The following is a 12,087-nucleotide window of genomic DNA, read 5'->3' as shown; positions in this document are numbered from 1 at the left end:
ACATATCTAGATTGGTACCAATAAGAAGATTTATTAGAACCAATTTGGAGGTCACAGTGCAAAATAAAAGCATGGAGTTTCTTATTAAAAATATTAAAAATTTTAAGATGCTATCATTAGAGTATTTACCCATGTAGAAGGCCAGGTTTCTCATGAAGCTGCCCATTGTTGAGATTATTTCAGGGACAAAATACAACTAATAACTCATACATCTGCCTGTCTCAAGAGGAGATTTAGAAAATCAGTCAAATTGGGATTGAATTAGTGATGAGTAAGTAGAAAATTAAACAAACATCAACAACAAAATAAGACAACCATTTTTTCTAGGAAAGTTGGGCAGAAAAATAAAAATGTTTATTTTCACATCTCAGCTGTGAATTGCTGTTTGCATAGTCTATTAGTCAGAGTTCTCTGAAGAAACAGAATCAGTAGAATGTGGAAAAAAAGAGAAAGAGAGATTTACTTTAAGGAATTGGCTCATCAGATTGTAGGGATTGGCAATCCTAAATTCTACAGAGCAGTAAACTAGAGATCCAGGGAAGAATTGATGTGGTAGCCCATGTCAGTTTAAAGTTCCTCTTCAAAATGGTCTATTATATTTCTGTTTGATTGGGCCCACCACAGTCTAGAATTTAGAATCATTAGAATTTACTCAAAGTCTAGTGATTTTAGTATTAATATGCCCTATAAAATACTCAGTAATAGATCCTAGTCTTGTTTTGACCAAACATCTGAGTACCTTAACCAACTTGACATATAAAATGCACTGTCACATCATCATAACAACTTAAACACAAAATCTCATCTCACCAAAGTCATTAAACTTTATTTTGGAAGGTTTAGAAAGACATTAGGCATTTCTACGTGGATACAGAAAGCTATAACTCAACTCTACCCTGTTCAGGGAAGTCAAGGAATAATTATAATAAAGACAAATCAGAGGTGGCAATGCAATCATGTTTTCCATAGAAGGGAAAACAGATGCAAGACTATAAGGTAGAAGAAGTAAAAGGTTTGCATTTGGAGAAGGGAGAAATAATAATAAGATGTAGAGAAATGCTGTTTTACATAACACACTAGAAAAATATTTTTAAGTATATGAACACAAAGAGCAAGGATTTACTCCAACATCAAAGCAAACACCATCCCATGAGGAACGAGGTACTGGCTAAACAATGACTGCATGTACCCCGTGATGCTCCCTGCTTGTGTGGGTGGTCTCTATCCTTGGGTCTCTGCTGTGGCAGGGAGAGAGCCACAAGGCTGGGACATATCACAGCCCCTTTCCAAAGAACCTTTGAAATGAAACCAGTGGGCAGGAGGCAGGGGGCCCTGACCTTCACGCCTGAGGTCTGCTGCCCATCAGGCTGCCTCCTCTCCTTAAATCATGTTGGCGATTTAAGATGCTTGAACTGGTCCTTCCCATTCCTAAACACTGACTACTGTGCCTCACATATTATCACTAACATTGGTGCTCACGTGCAGAGCATGAGATGGAGGTACTGGGGTTTCTAAATACTTTTGCAGAATATAATCCCACCAAGATCCAGAGACTACAAAACAAACCTCCCAGAAGTGTACTGCCGCATTTGTGGCCGTGCAACCTCTTGTAGCCTAGTTCTCCCTCTTGGAGAACATGGCAAACTACCGAGAGTATCCTGCCCGCATGTCAGAGCCTGGCAAGCTCCCGTGGCGTATTCGATATGCCAAAAACAATAACAATGATGGGTCTCATTCCCATGGCCCTGAAAGAGCCTCCAATGAGGCACAGTAGGGAAGGACAAGTAAAGAGAGGCTGCTAAAATCTCAGGCCTAGGACAAATGGAGACATTACTGTGCCTGCTTGAGCAAATTGATGAACAGGATGGCAGTGATACAGTGATATGCACACAAGCACACTTTAAGAAAGAAAAAAGAAGACATTCATAGAAGTTAAGTACTGCACGTCAATAATAAAAACAATAGAATCAAAGGGATATTGATATATAGTGAGCCTTATGGCAGTAATAAAGGTCCACTGTGGATTGATTGAAAGACAGAGAAATTTCGTCAAAGGACTCAGGCTGAGGAGAACATGCTGGAGAACACATTTAGCAAAGACATTCTAGGAAGATGTGGTATATATGGGTGGTCTATTCCTTATTATTTCTATTTTGCATATGAATGCAGGACCCTGCTCAAATTTCTTGCCATCCTTGATTTCTTTATACATCTTCCTAGAAACGTGATGCTATCTTCTTCTGAGATTGTTTGTTTGTTTTTCAGTTTTGGGTTTTGGGTGTTCAGGGCTTACCCCAAGGTCTGTGCTCAGAGATCACTCCTTGTGACGCTCAGGGGACCATATGCAGTGCTGGGGATTAAAATCTAGGCCATGCAAGGCAAGTGCCTCAATCACTAGACCATTTCTTCAGTCCCTCTTCTGAGTTTTTATAGCATGTAAAGTTCACCAGACTTCCCTTCAATTGTTTAATACACAGATTGTTTTTCCCTGCTAAGATCTCAGTACTTTGGAGTAAGAATACTGTATCATATTAACAATAGTCTAATTATCAGGACCCTTGTTTATTGAGCATTTACTCTTGACTGGTCTTTGACTAAATGTTCTGAAGATATATTACTTTATCAGTTGCTACATGAGTATAGTCACAACTTTGCATTTTGGAAAAAAGAGAGTGAATCTTAGAGAGTTGACTTACTAGAGCGATAGAAAGTAAGAAACAGGATTCAGACTCAGATCCTCCTGACTCTAAAGCATTTGTTTATTAACTTCTCTGTCATATCTTCCCCACTGCTTTACATTGTCTGGTATATTGTATGTGCTTAGGATATATCACCTATATAGTAGGTATATAGAATATGGTAGACTGGAAGAGACAAAGAGACAAAAGCCATTTGGAAGGTGTCTTGCTGCCCCCTTGCAGAAATACACAGAGTCAAATTACCATAACCAAACTAAGCTGTCATGGCGACAGAACATAGCTCTTCTGACCCTACATATGCATTTAATGACAGCTCACTGTGTGTAAACAGATGTCAGGTTTAAATCAATCTTGCTTCCTGACACCTTACTTAAAAACAGTAATTATGTGCTCATTTTTGAATATGCAACCCTAGGTAAATTATCCAACTCCACCCTCCTCCCCAAGTTTTAATTTTTTAATATCAATTAAAGTTGTTAGTTTTTTTTTTTCAAGGAGCTCACTACAGAAGATACACACACAGGGAGGCCAAAACAAGAATGTTTCTTTGCAGAAGGAAGGCTAAGTAAGACAGCATCAACTATGCTTACAACAGAGCATGGCGACATAGAAAGCACAGACTTTCAGAAACAACCTGAAGGGCATGGCAAGTGGACAAGGAAAATAAGTTCAGCGCACGACACAAGGCTTGCGCAGACGCAGGCACACAGGTTAACTCCCAAGGAAACAAGGCCTGACGTTGTAGGGAGAACACAAGAAAGAGCTGTTCAGCAGCTCTCTATCATGCTGGACTTCAGAGCCAGACCTGTCAAGTTTCAGACATCTCAGTAGCCCATACCCGAGACAATATCAGGCCCCAATAGTTAGGACACCACCTCTTGGCCTCCTCATGGGCCAATATAAGCATGTTTTTCTTAAGAGCTAGAAGATATCAAGGTCTTGTTTGCCTTTTGAATTTGTATCTCAGATCTTCTTCTATATTCCCTGCCTTCTGAGTATCCAACACGGTACCCTGCTTCCATTCCCAGCTACTCTAGCTCATCTCCCAAATCAGACCATGCTCTGGTTGAAGAGCTACAACTTGGTTTTTTCATCCCAGACAACTGCAAGTCTCTACTCTCTTCACTTCCACAAGTTGCCTTAACTAGCTTTTCTTCCCAATTCCTCTATGATTTTCATTTTTTTTTTTTTTTTACATTTGAGTATCATGCCCTCTCCAGCTCCAGGAGAAATTCCTACCCCCATGTCAGGCACTTCTCAAACTCAAAAGGTCTCTTGTAAAAAATATAAATGCGCACAGACATGGAAGGGTAATGTGTGTTAGCAGGCTCTCAGAGCAGCTCTCTCTCTCTCTCTCTCTCTCTCTCTCTCTCTCTCTCTCTCTCTCTCTCTGCTCGCATTCAGTGCTCTCAAGCCTCTGTGTATGGACCGGATCGGGATGGGTCCTCCTTTATGCTCTGCTTCTGTGTGTGCTGCTGTGCTCTCTTCTGTCTGCCTCTTTATCTCTGACTCTGTCTCTGTAGTCTCTCCTCTGCTTCTCTCTCTCTCTCTTTGGAGCCCAACTCACTCTCACTTCTGACTCTCTCTCTCTCCAGAGCCCTTCTGCTTCTCTCTCTGGAGCTCCCCCCGCTCTCACTTCTGACTCTGACTCTAACTTCTGACTATCACCCTTACTTCTGACTCTGACTCTGACTTCTGACTCTGACTGACTTCTGTCTCTTTCTTCCCCCTGCTTCTGACTCCAATGACTCCATGATTATCTTTCGCTTTGTGCTCTGCTTCTGTGTCTTCTCCCTCTACTTCTTTACAGTCTTAGTTTATACAGAAATCACATAGGGTGGTGACACAAAGGTGGGTTGAACACTAACAAATCAACAAAGAGGAGTAATATCACTCCTCCAGGAGATTAACAAAATCTCATCTAAGGAGATTACTCCAGATTACTAGGAGATCTGCTTAAGAGCAGGATCCCATCCAGGATGTGTTGCTTTCTTCCTTCCTCAGCTAGTAATCCACTTAAATAGTTATAGTAAATTTACTTCTAATATTTCTATCAATGTCATTCTGTATGAGCACAGTAAGAGATATATTAAACTTAAAGTTTGGTTCTTCCTGAGGACATTTCACTATATATTCCAGACCGTACTCCTCAGGTCAGGTTAGTCTTCCTAACCCCAGCAGGTTCCTAGTCTTGTCTTTTGGATCATGACAGCATTTGTCTATGACCATGCTCTCAACTTATAGTTGAGTATTGTGGCACTTTGGCCTGGCCCATTTTAATGCCAGGGTAGCTCACAGCTTGCCCTGGATCCATTCAGTTCCTTGACAGGACCCTGCTTTTGGGGTGTTAAAAATTAAGGGAAACTGAGTTGAGATGCTCAGAGTAAATATTATTGAAGTCAATCAACTCCCAAGTTACAAAGCATAATATTCACTGTCTTCCTGTGTCCATACAGAAAGGACATTGCTTTAAGATAAACTAAGTTCTCTGTGGCAATGCTGAAAAGAAAAACCCAATGTTATCCTACAGTTTCTGGATGTTGAAAGATGATGCTCCTCAGACCAACACAAATATGCTATAATGTTCATAAAATTTTGTTGTTTGCTTTGTTTTAGTTTGCTTTGTTTTAGTTTGCTTCCTTAGGGAGAATATCAGTGAGGCACTCTTTACATCGGGTGGAAATACCTGTGAAAACCCAAAGAAGTTAAATGTGGGAGTGAGCACAAGAGGATTCATCCAGAAACTCCCAAATGGATCTGAGCTAAAAGTGTTGTTGTGTTTGACCTCCCAAATCTATATTGTATAGAAAGGGTTGGTAATCCTTTGGTATAGACCTCTGAGTGCAGTGGGCTACAGCTAGAATTGAACACAGAATTTTTGTTTCCTGGACAACTATTTTTGTGTCTTAACAGTCTATCCTTTTTTACCTAGTGGGTTTTAGTTGAATGGAAACATCCATTAGTCTTTAATGACAGACTAGCACTCCCTTTAGGATGTATGGACTTATCAGAACCTCAAGCAAGGCTTGTATACTGCTCCTTGCTCCTACCCAGTTTCACATTGAACAGGTCATTGAACCATCTTTTAAGATCCAATTAGTCCTTTGTACTTGGCTGTTGCTTCTGAATTGGGTTCCTCACCCAGAACTCTCAGCAGTTGCTCAGTTAGATTTCTCCTGGTGTTTTCTGGAACTCACTGAGGTGTCCAATATGGGTCCCTCAGCTTACTCAAGAAGGGATATTTTAATACCATATTAATTTATGCCCCACAAGTATTTATCAAACAGCCCTTGAACTTTAGGCTAAAGGCAGAAGAGTGACCTTGAGCAGGGGGAAAGCACAGTGCCCAGAATAGGACTTACTTTGAGTCTACTGCTGTTGAGGTGCAGACAGAATTGTTAGCTGTGTAGGAAAGCTATGACATATGTTCCTGTTATTCACTCTTGAAAGGCCTCTGAGAACAAGGAATTGATCCTGCTGAAAGAATCAACAATAAAATGCAGAAGAATCTTCAGAAAAGTGCAAGCTGCTTTGCTGATGTCTGCAGAGAAGAGGTATCCACAACTCTGCCAGACACTTCCCAAGTACTAAAGGCTCACCTTTAGAGACATCCTATGTAGCGCCCTACCAGGAACTCAGGCCCAGAGCCAGACTCCTCGAAGGGTGATGAGAAAGTAAGCCATTATTACTTCATCAGCGTTTTCTCTGTGCTACATTTGAAACCAGTTTCCAAATATTATATTTTGACCAAATAATCCCAACTCCTCTGCCTTCTCACATCATTCTTAGACAGGGCTAAGACTGAAACTACTAAAGAAAATTCTCTGTAATAATCAGTAACTGATACTTGCTTTGGGAATGCTTTTCTAACTCCCAACCGCCACAGTGCAGCCACACCGAGGCCTGAACTTTCCTTTTAAGACTGTCTGTGGTAGCGAGGAGGAGGCACAATGGTCTCTATTGTTCTTCCCTGGCAAAGAAGAGTCCTGATGAAGTGTATAAGGCCCGGCTACAAGGCGTCTCCTGGGGCTTATACCTCAGTTCATTCTTGCTTTTTGAAGAGGCTTCTTTAAAGATTGGGCAGATACCAAGGTGTCAGCAAACACAGATATGCAGGCCACAGCTCCCCCTGGGTGTCTGCTGTTATACCTCTGATTTCTCTAGGTGAACTGCCACAATAGCATGTCCCCTACTGAGTCTGGAAGACCCTTATGTCATATCAACCAAACTCTTTCTCTCTGCATCATCCAGTTCCTCAGATAGCAGGAAACATAAAGCCTACCCCTGACCTGTAAAGGACCCTCGCAGAGAACTCCAAATTTACATTGCTAAGATGGGCTCTGCAAAATAATATCTCCATTTCAAGTGCCATCAGTTTACTGAGTTCCTGGGAACTGGGCAGGTGAAAGTACCATGTCTCTTACAGGCCCTGTAGTCAACAATGGTTAAATAATCAGAAAATATTTAAAGAACATCTTTCTACTGAGTAGCATGAAGCTGTGCTGTGAGAAGGTTACATATCTATTTTAGGAGTCATAAAATACTTCATTCACATTTAATTTGTGGGTGCATCTACAATTGACCTATCACCATGATCAAATAGATTTGATAACAGCCATTGAGCAAGTCAAAAATTTGGGGCAGTTTTTTTAAATTATTTTTTTTTATTATTTTTGGATCACATCCAGCAATGCTCAGGATTTACTCCTAGCTCTGCAGTCAGGAATTACTCCTGGCAGTGCTTGGGGGACCATATATATGGGATGCCAGGGATCTAACCCAGATTGGCTGTGTGCAAGGCAAATGCCCTACCCGATGTACTACCACTCCAGCTTTGGGCAGTTTCTTTAGGGTCTTCTCTACTCAAATATAGCAATCAGCTATCCTGTGGGCTATCACTGATGTCCAGGAAATGGCAAGAGTTTCCAAGTGATTCCATAATCTCACCTTTTGAACCTATAGGAACTGAAAATAGGGCTGCAAATAGCCAGTACTGACAATAGTCAAGTTAAGCAGGCCTATCAGACACAAATCCTGTCTATCAGTGGTCTTCAACATTAATTACAAAATTTAGCTACAGATTGTATTAATTAATCAGATAAAAAGGGGCTAGATAGACCACATAAAGAGGTGGAGCAATGTCTTGTACTGTGAAATCCATTTGATTCCCAGTGCCAAATATGACTGATAGTACATCGGTATTGCTGACAACTATTTCTTTAGTACTCCCAATCAAATTGCTGTCAGCTTACCAACCAACTGACTTCTGGGGACCTCTATCTCTCTGACCATGCTTAATGCTTTTGACTTGTGATTCTCAGCCTCCCACTCTCTATTTTAGGAGAAAGAGCTATGTCTTCCTTCACATTTAACTTTAAATAATATGTATTTCTAAAAAAGGTCAAACATACACCTTTCTCCTAAACCGTATATGATGTACTATTAAAATGGTATATGATACTAGACCTAACTTTTCTTATAAATAATCTACTCATCTCAATCCCACCAAAATCAAAAACTCATGGAGCATTATTGAGTTGTTATAATGATTTAACATGCAAGTAAGATAGAGAATTGGGAGGTAGATGGTAAATGTAAAGTCCAGGAAAGGAGAAGTGGTGAGGTACAGAGTCTGTGAGTCTACCTTTCAGATTTATGTCCTTAGTACCTTATGCATTGGTTTCACTATTGACTCCCTGATTGATACTGTAATCGTATTCAACTCATCATCTAAGCATTGCCTTCTCCAATTCATCTGCAAATAGCTCTGAGAATATTACTTCTAAAGCTGAACTGTCCCCAGAAATAGTATTGGCAAAGGACTGAATCTATATTTAGAATAAAATACTTAGTAGAGGGGTTGGAGAGATATTATAGTTGACCAACATGGGTTTGATCCTAAAATGCCATATAGTCTCCTGAGATCTACCAGGAATGGTGCTTGAGCACATAGCTAGGAGTAAACATAGAATACTGCCAGGTGTGGTTCAAAAAAAAAAAGTTAGTTGCTTATTAAACAATGATCTACATCAAGCAACAAGGTGACTAGGCTAGAGAGACAGCTTCAAGGGATTTGTAAAAGATTCTCATTTATGTGACTGCTAAGAAGTATTTTCATGCCTTTGAACCCATAAGGATTTATGTGAAAGGGGGCTCTTTACTGCTACCCAGGATTCAGCACAGATACCTAGCATCTCTGCTCCCTCTTTCAGGTTCTCACCTTTGTGTCTGTTACGTGGAGTGGCCTGTAATTATGGCAGGTAGTAGGAAGGAAGTGGGGAGGGGCAGATAATGTAGATTGGAATAGAAACTATTCTGGTTCTCAAGCCAGTCAAATGGTATGAAGGTCTTTGAAATACAGGACCCATCTGAGGCCCAGAAAATGTTTGCGATGTGGAATTCCTGGACTAGGACATCTGATACACCTCCCTTGAAGGAGAGACTTCATTGCATAAATAAAGGTCACACTAAAAATATCAAAGAGGACAATCAATAATTTTAAACTTTCCCCGTTGGTCATACCCTAGCCCAGATTTTGGATTGGGGGTGTAGGTGGGAAAACCTATATAAAAACTAATTAATTGAACAGAGGAAAAGGCACATATCTCCCAAACTAGAGTAGCCCACATATCTGCCTATATATATATATATACAATATATGTATATACTTCCTTTCTTTAGATTCATAGCACTCTTGAGGATTTGCCTACCTCTCAAAATATGTACTTAATTGGCTTGTTCCATGTTAAAAAATCCTGACTTCTCTCTTGTGCTTGTAACTCTTTTTCTCTCACTTTATATTTTTCAAATTAACTAATCTTCACTACTTATATATTTCTTGAAATTCTTTTCTGTGATGATAGGTGATGTACTAGAGAAGAAATCTAAACAGAGATAGGACTGGTTTTCCAATTTCTCGCTCTAATCTGATCCCACAGATTCCTCAGAAATCATATGACATCATTAGTTCTAGTACTATAAAGATCAAGTGGGACTCAGGTGCTGTTTGACAAATGCCACATGAAGCTGGTGAGATACAAGTTCTATGTTTCATAGGTGTTAGTAGAAGACTATCAGTCCTCTCCTCCCAGACTCTTCCCCCAGTGACTGGGTTGGGTAAAGAGGAAGGTAATAGACTTCCCTCTCAAAGCTACTACCTCTCTTCCACTTCATGCAAGTCACCAGCACAGTGTATGAGATGAAATACGAATATGGTTGAGGCTTTCTGCTGCCTTCTAAATAAAGTCTAAAGGCCAAATTAAGTCTAAAGCCACCTTCCTACTCAGTCCTCCCTTTATGTTACTTTGATTCCAGTGTCCCTATCTCTCCAGTGGTATCCTTCATCCATCCTGCCTAATTCAAGTTATTTTTTTTTACCTGAGTGATAGGACAGCGGGTAGGGCATTTGCCTTGTACACAACCAACCCGAGTTTGATTCCTCTGCCGCTCTCGGAGAGCCTGGCAAGCTACCGAAAGTATCTCTCCCTCACGGCAGAGCCTGACAAGCTACCCATGGTGTATTCGATATGCCAAAGACAGTAACAAGTCTCACAACGGAGACGTTACTGGTGCCCGCTCGAGCAAATCGATGAGCACCGGGATGACAGTGACAGTGACATAACCATGCCCTAATTTTCATAGACCCAAACACCTCTCATTCTATTGTCATATTAATCAGAGGCCCCCAGTTGCTCCTCACGCTTAGCATTTATCCTTTAAGCAGGTGTTTAAGACATATTTTCCTTAGGTTTTTAACGGTTTAAACTTCCTGAAAATTACTAGAGCTTTTAGGTTTCTCTAGGTATAGTATCATATCGTCTGCGAATAGTGAGAGCTTGATTTCTTCCTTTCAAATCTGAATCCCCTTAATATCTTTTTCTTGCCTGATGGCTATTGCTAAAACTTCCAGTACTATATTAAAGAGAAGTGGTGAGAGTGGACATCCTTGTCTTGTCCCCGATCTTAGAGGAAAAGCCCTTAGTTTTTCTCCATTGATGATAATGCTTGCCATAGGTTCATGGTAGATGGCTTTGACTATCTTCAGAAAAGTTCCTCCAAAACCCATTTTGCTGAGAGTTTTTATCATGAATGGGTGGAATATCCCCACACACAACCTCAAATATATGATCATCTAATCTTTGATAAAGGTGCAAGAGATGTGAAGTGGAGCAAGGAAAGTCTCTTTAACAAATGGTGCTGGCACAACTGGACAACCACATGCAAAAAAATGGGCTTAAAACTCAACCTGACACCATGCACAAAAGTCAGATCAAAATGGATTAAAGACCTCAACATCAGACCACAAACCATAAGGTACATTGAAGACAAGGTAGGCAAAACCCTCCACGATATTGAAGATAAAGGTATCTTCAAAGATGACACGGAACTAAGCAATCTAGTAAAAACAGAGATCAACAAATGGGACTACATTAAACTAAAAAGCTTCTGCACCGCAAAAGATACAGTGACCAGAATACAAAGACTATCTACAGAATGGGAAAGGATATTTACACAATACCCATCAGATAAGGGGTTGATATCAAGGGTATATAAAGCACTGGTTGAACTCTACAAGAAGAAAACATCCAACCCCATCAAAAAATGGGGCAAAGAAATGAACAGAAACTTTACCAAGGAAGAGATACGAATGGCCAAAAGGCACATGAAAAAGTGCTCTACATCACTAATCATCAGAGAGATGCAGATCAAAACAACCATGAGATACCACCTCACACCACAGAGGCTAGCACACATCCAAAAGAACAAAAGCAACTGCTGTTGGAGAGGATGTGGGGAGAAAGGGACCCTTCTACACTGCTGGTGGGAATGCCGGCTAGTTCAGCCCTTTTGGAAAACAATATGGACGATTCTCAAAAAATTAGAGGTTGAGCTCCCATTTGACCCAGCAATACCACTGCTGGGAATATATCCCAGAAAAGCCAAAAATTATAGTCGAAATGACATCTGCACTTATATGTTCATCGCAGCACTGTTTACAATAGCCAGAATCTGGAAAAAACCCGAGTACCCTAGAACAGATGACTGGTTGAAGAAACTTTGGTATATCTATACAATGGAATACTATGCAGCTCTTAGAAAGAATGAGGTCATGACGTTTGCATATAAGTGGATCAGCATGGAAAGTATTATGCTAAGTGAAATGAGTCAGAAAGAGAGAGACAGACATAGAAAGATTGCACTCATCTGTGGAATATAGAATGATAGACTATAGAACTAACACCCAAGAATAGTAGAAATAAGTACCAGGAGGCTGTCTCCATGGCTTGGAGGCTGGTCTCTCATTCTGGGCAACTCAGAGAAGGGAACACCAAGTAAAATGTGGTTGGAGGTCATGTGGGGGAAAGATGATGCGGACCAAATATAGACT

Source organism: Sorex araneus, chromosome 6, assembly GCF_027595985.1.
Source record: "Sorex araneus isolate mSorAra2 chromosome 6, mSorAra2.pri, whole genome shotgun sequence".
NCBI classification, from domain to species: Eukaryota; Metazoa; Chordata; class Mammalia; order Eulipotyphla; family Soricidae; genus Sorex; species Sorex araneus.
This window is presented reverse-complemented; position numbering follows the sequence as displayed.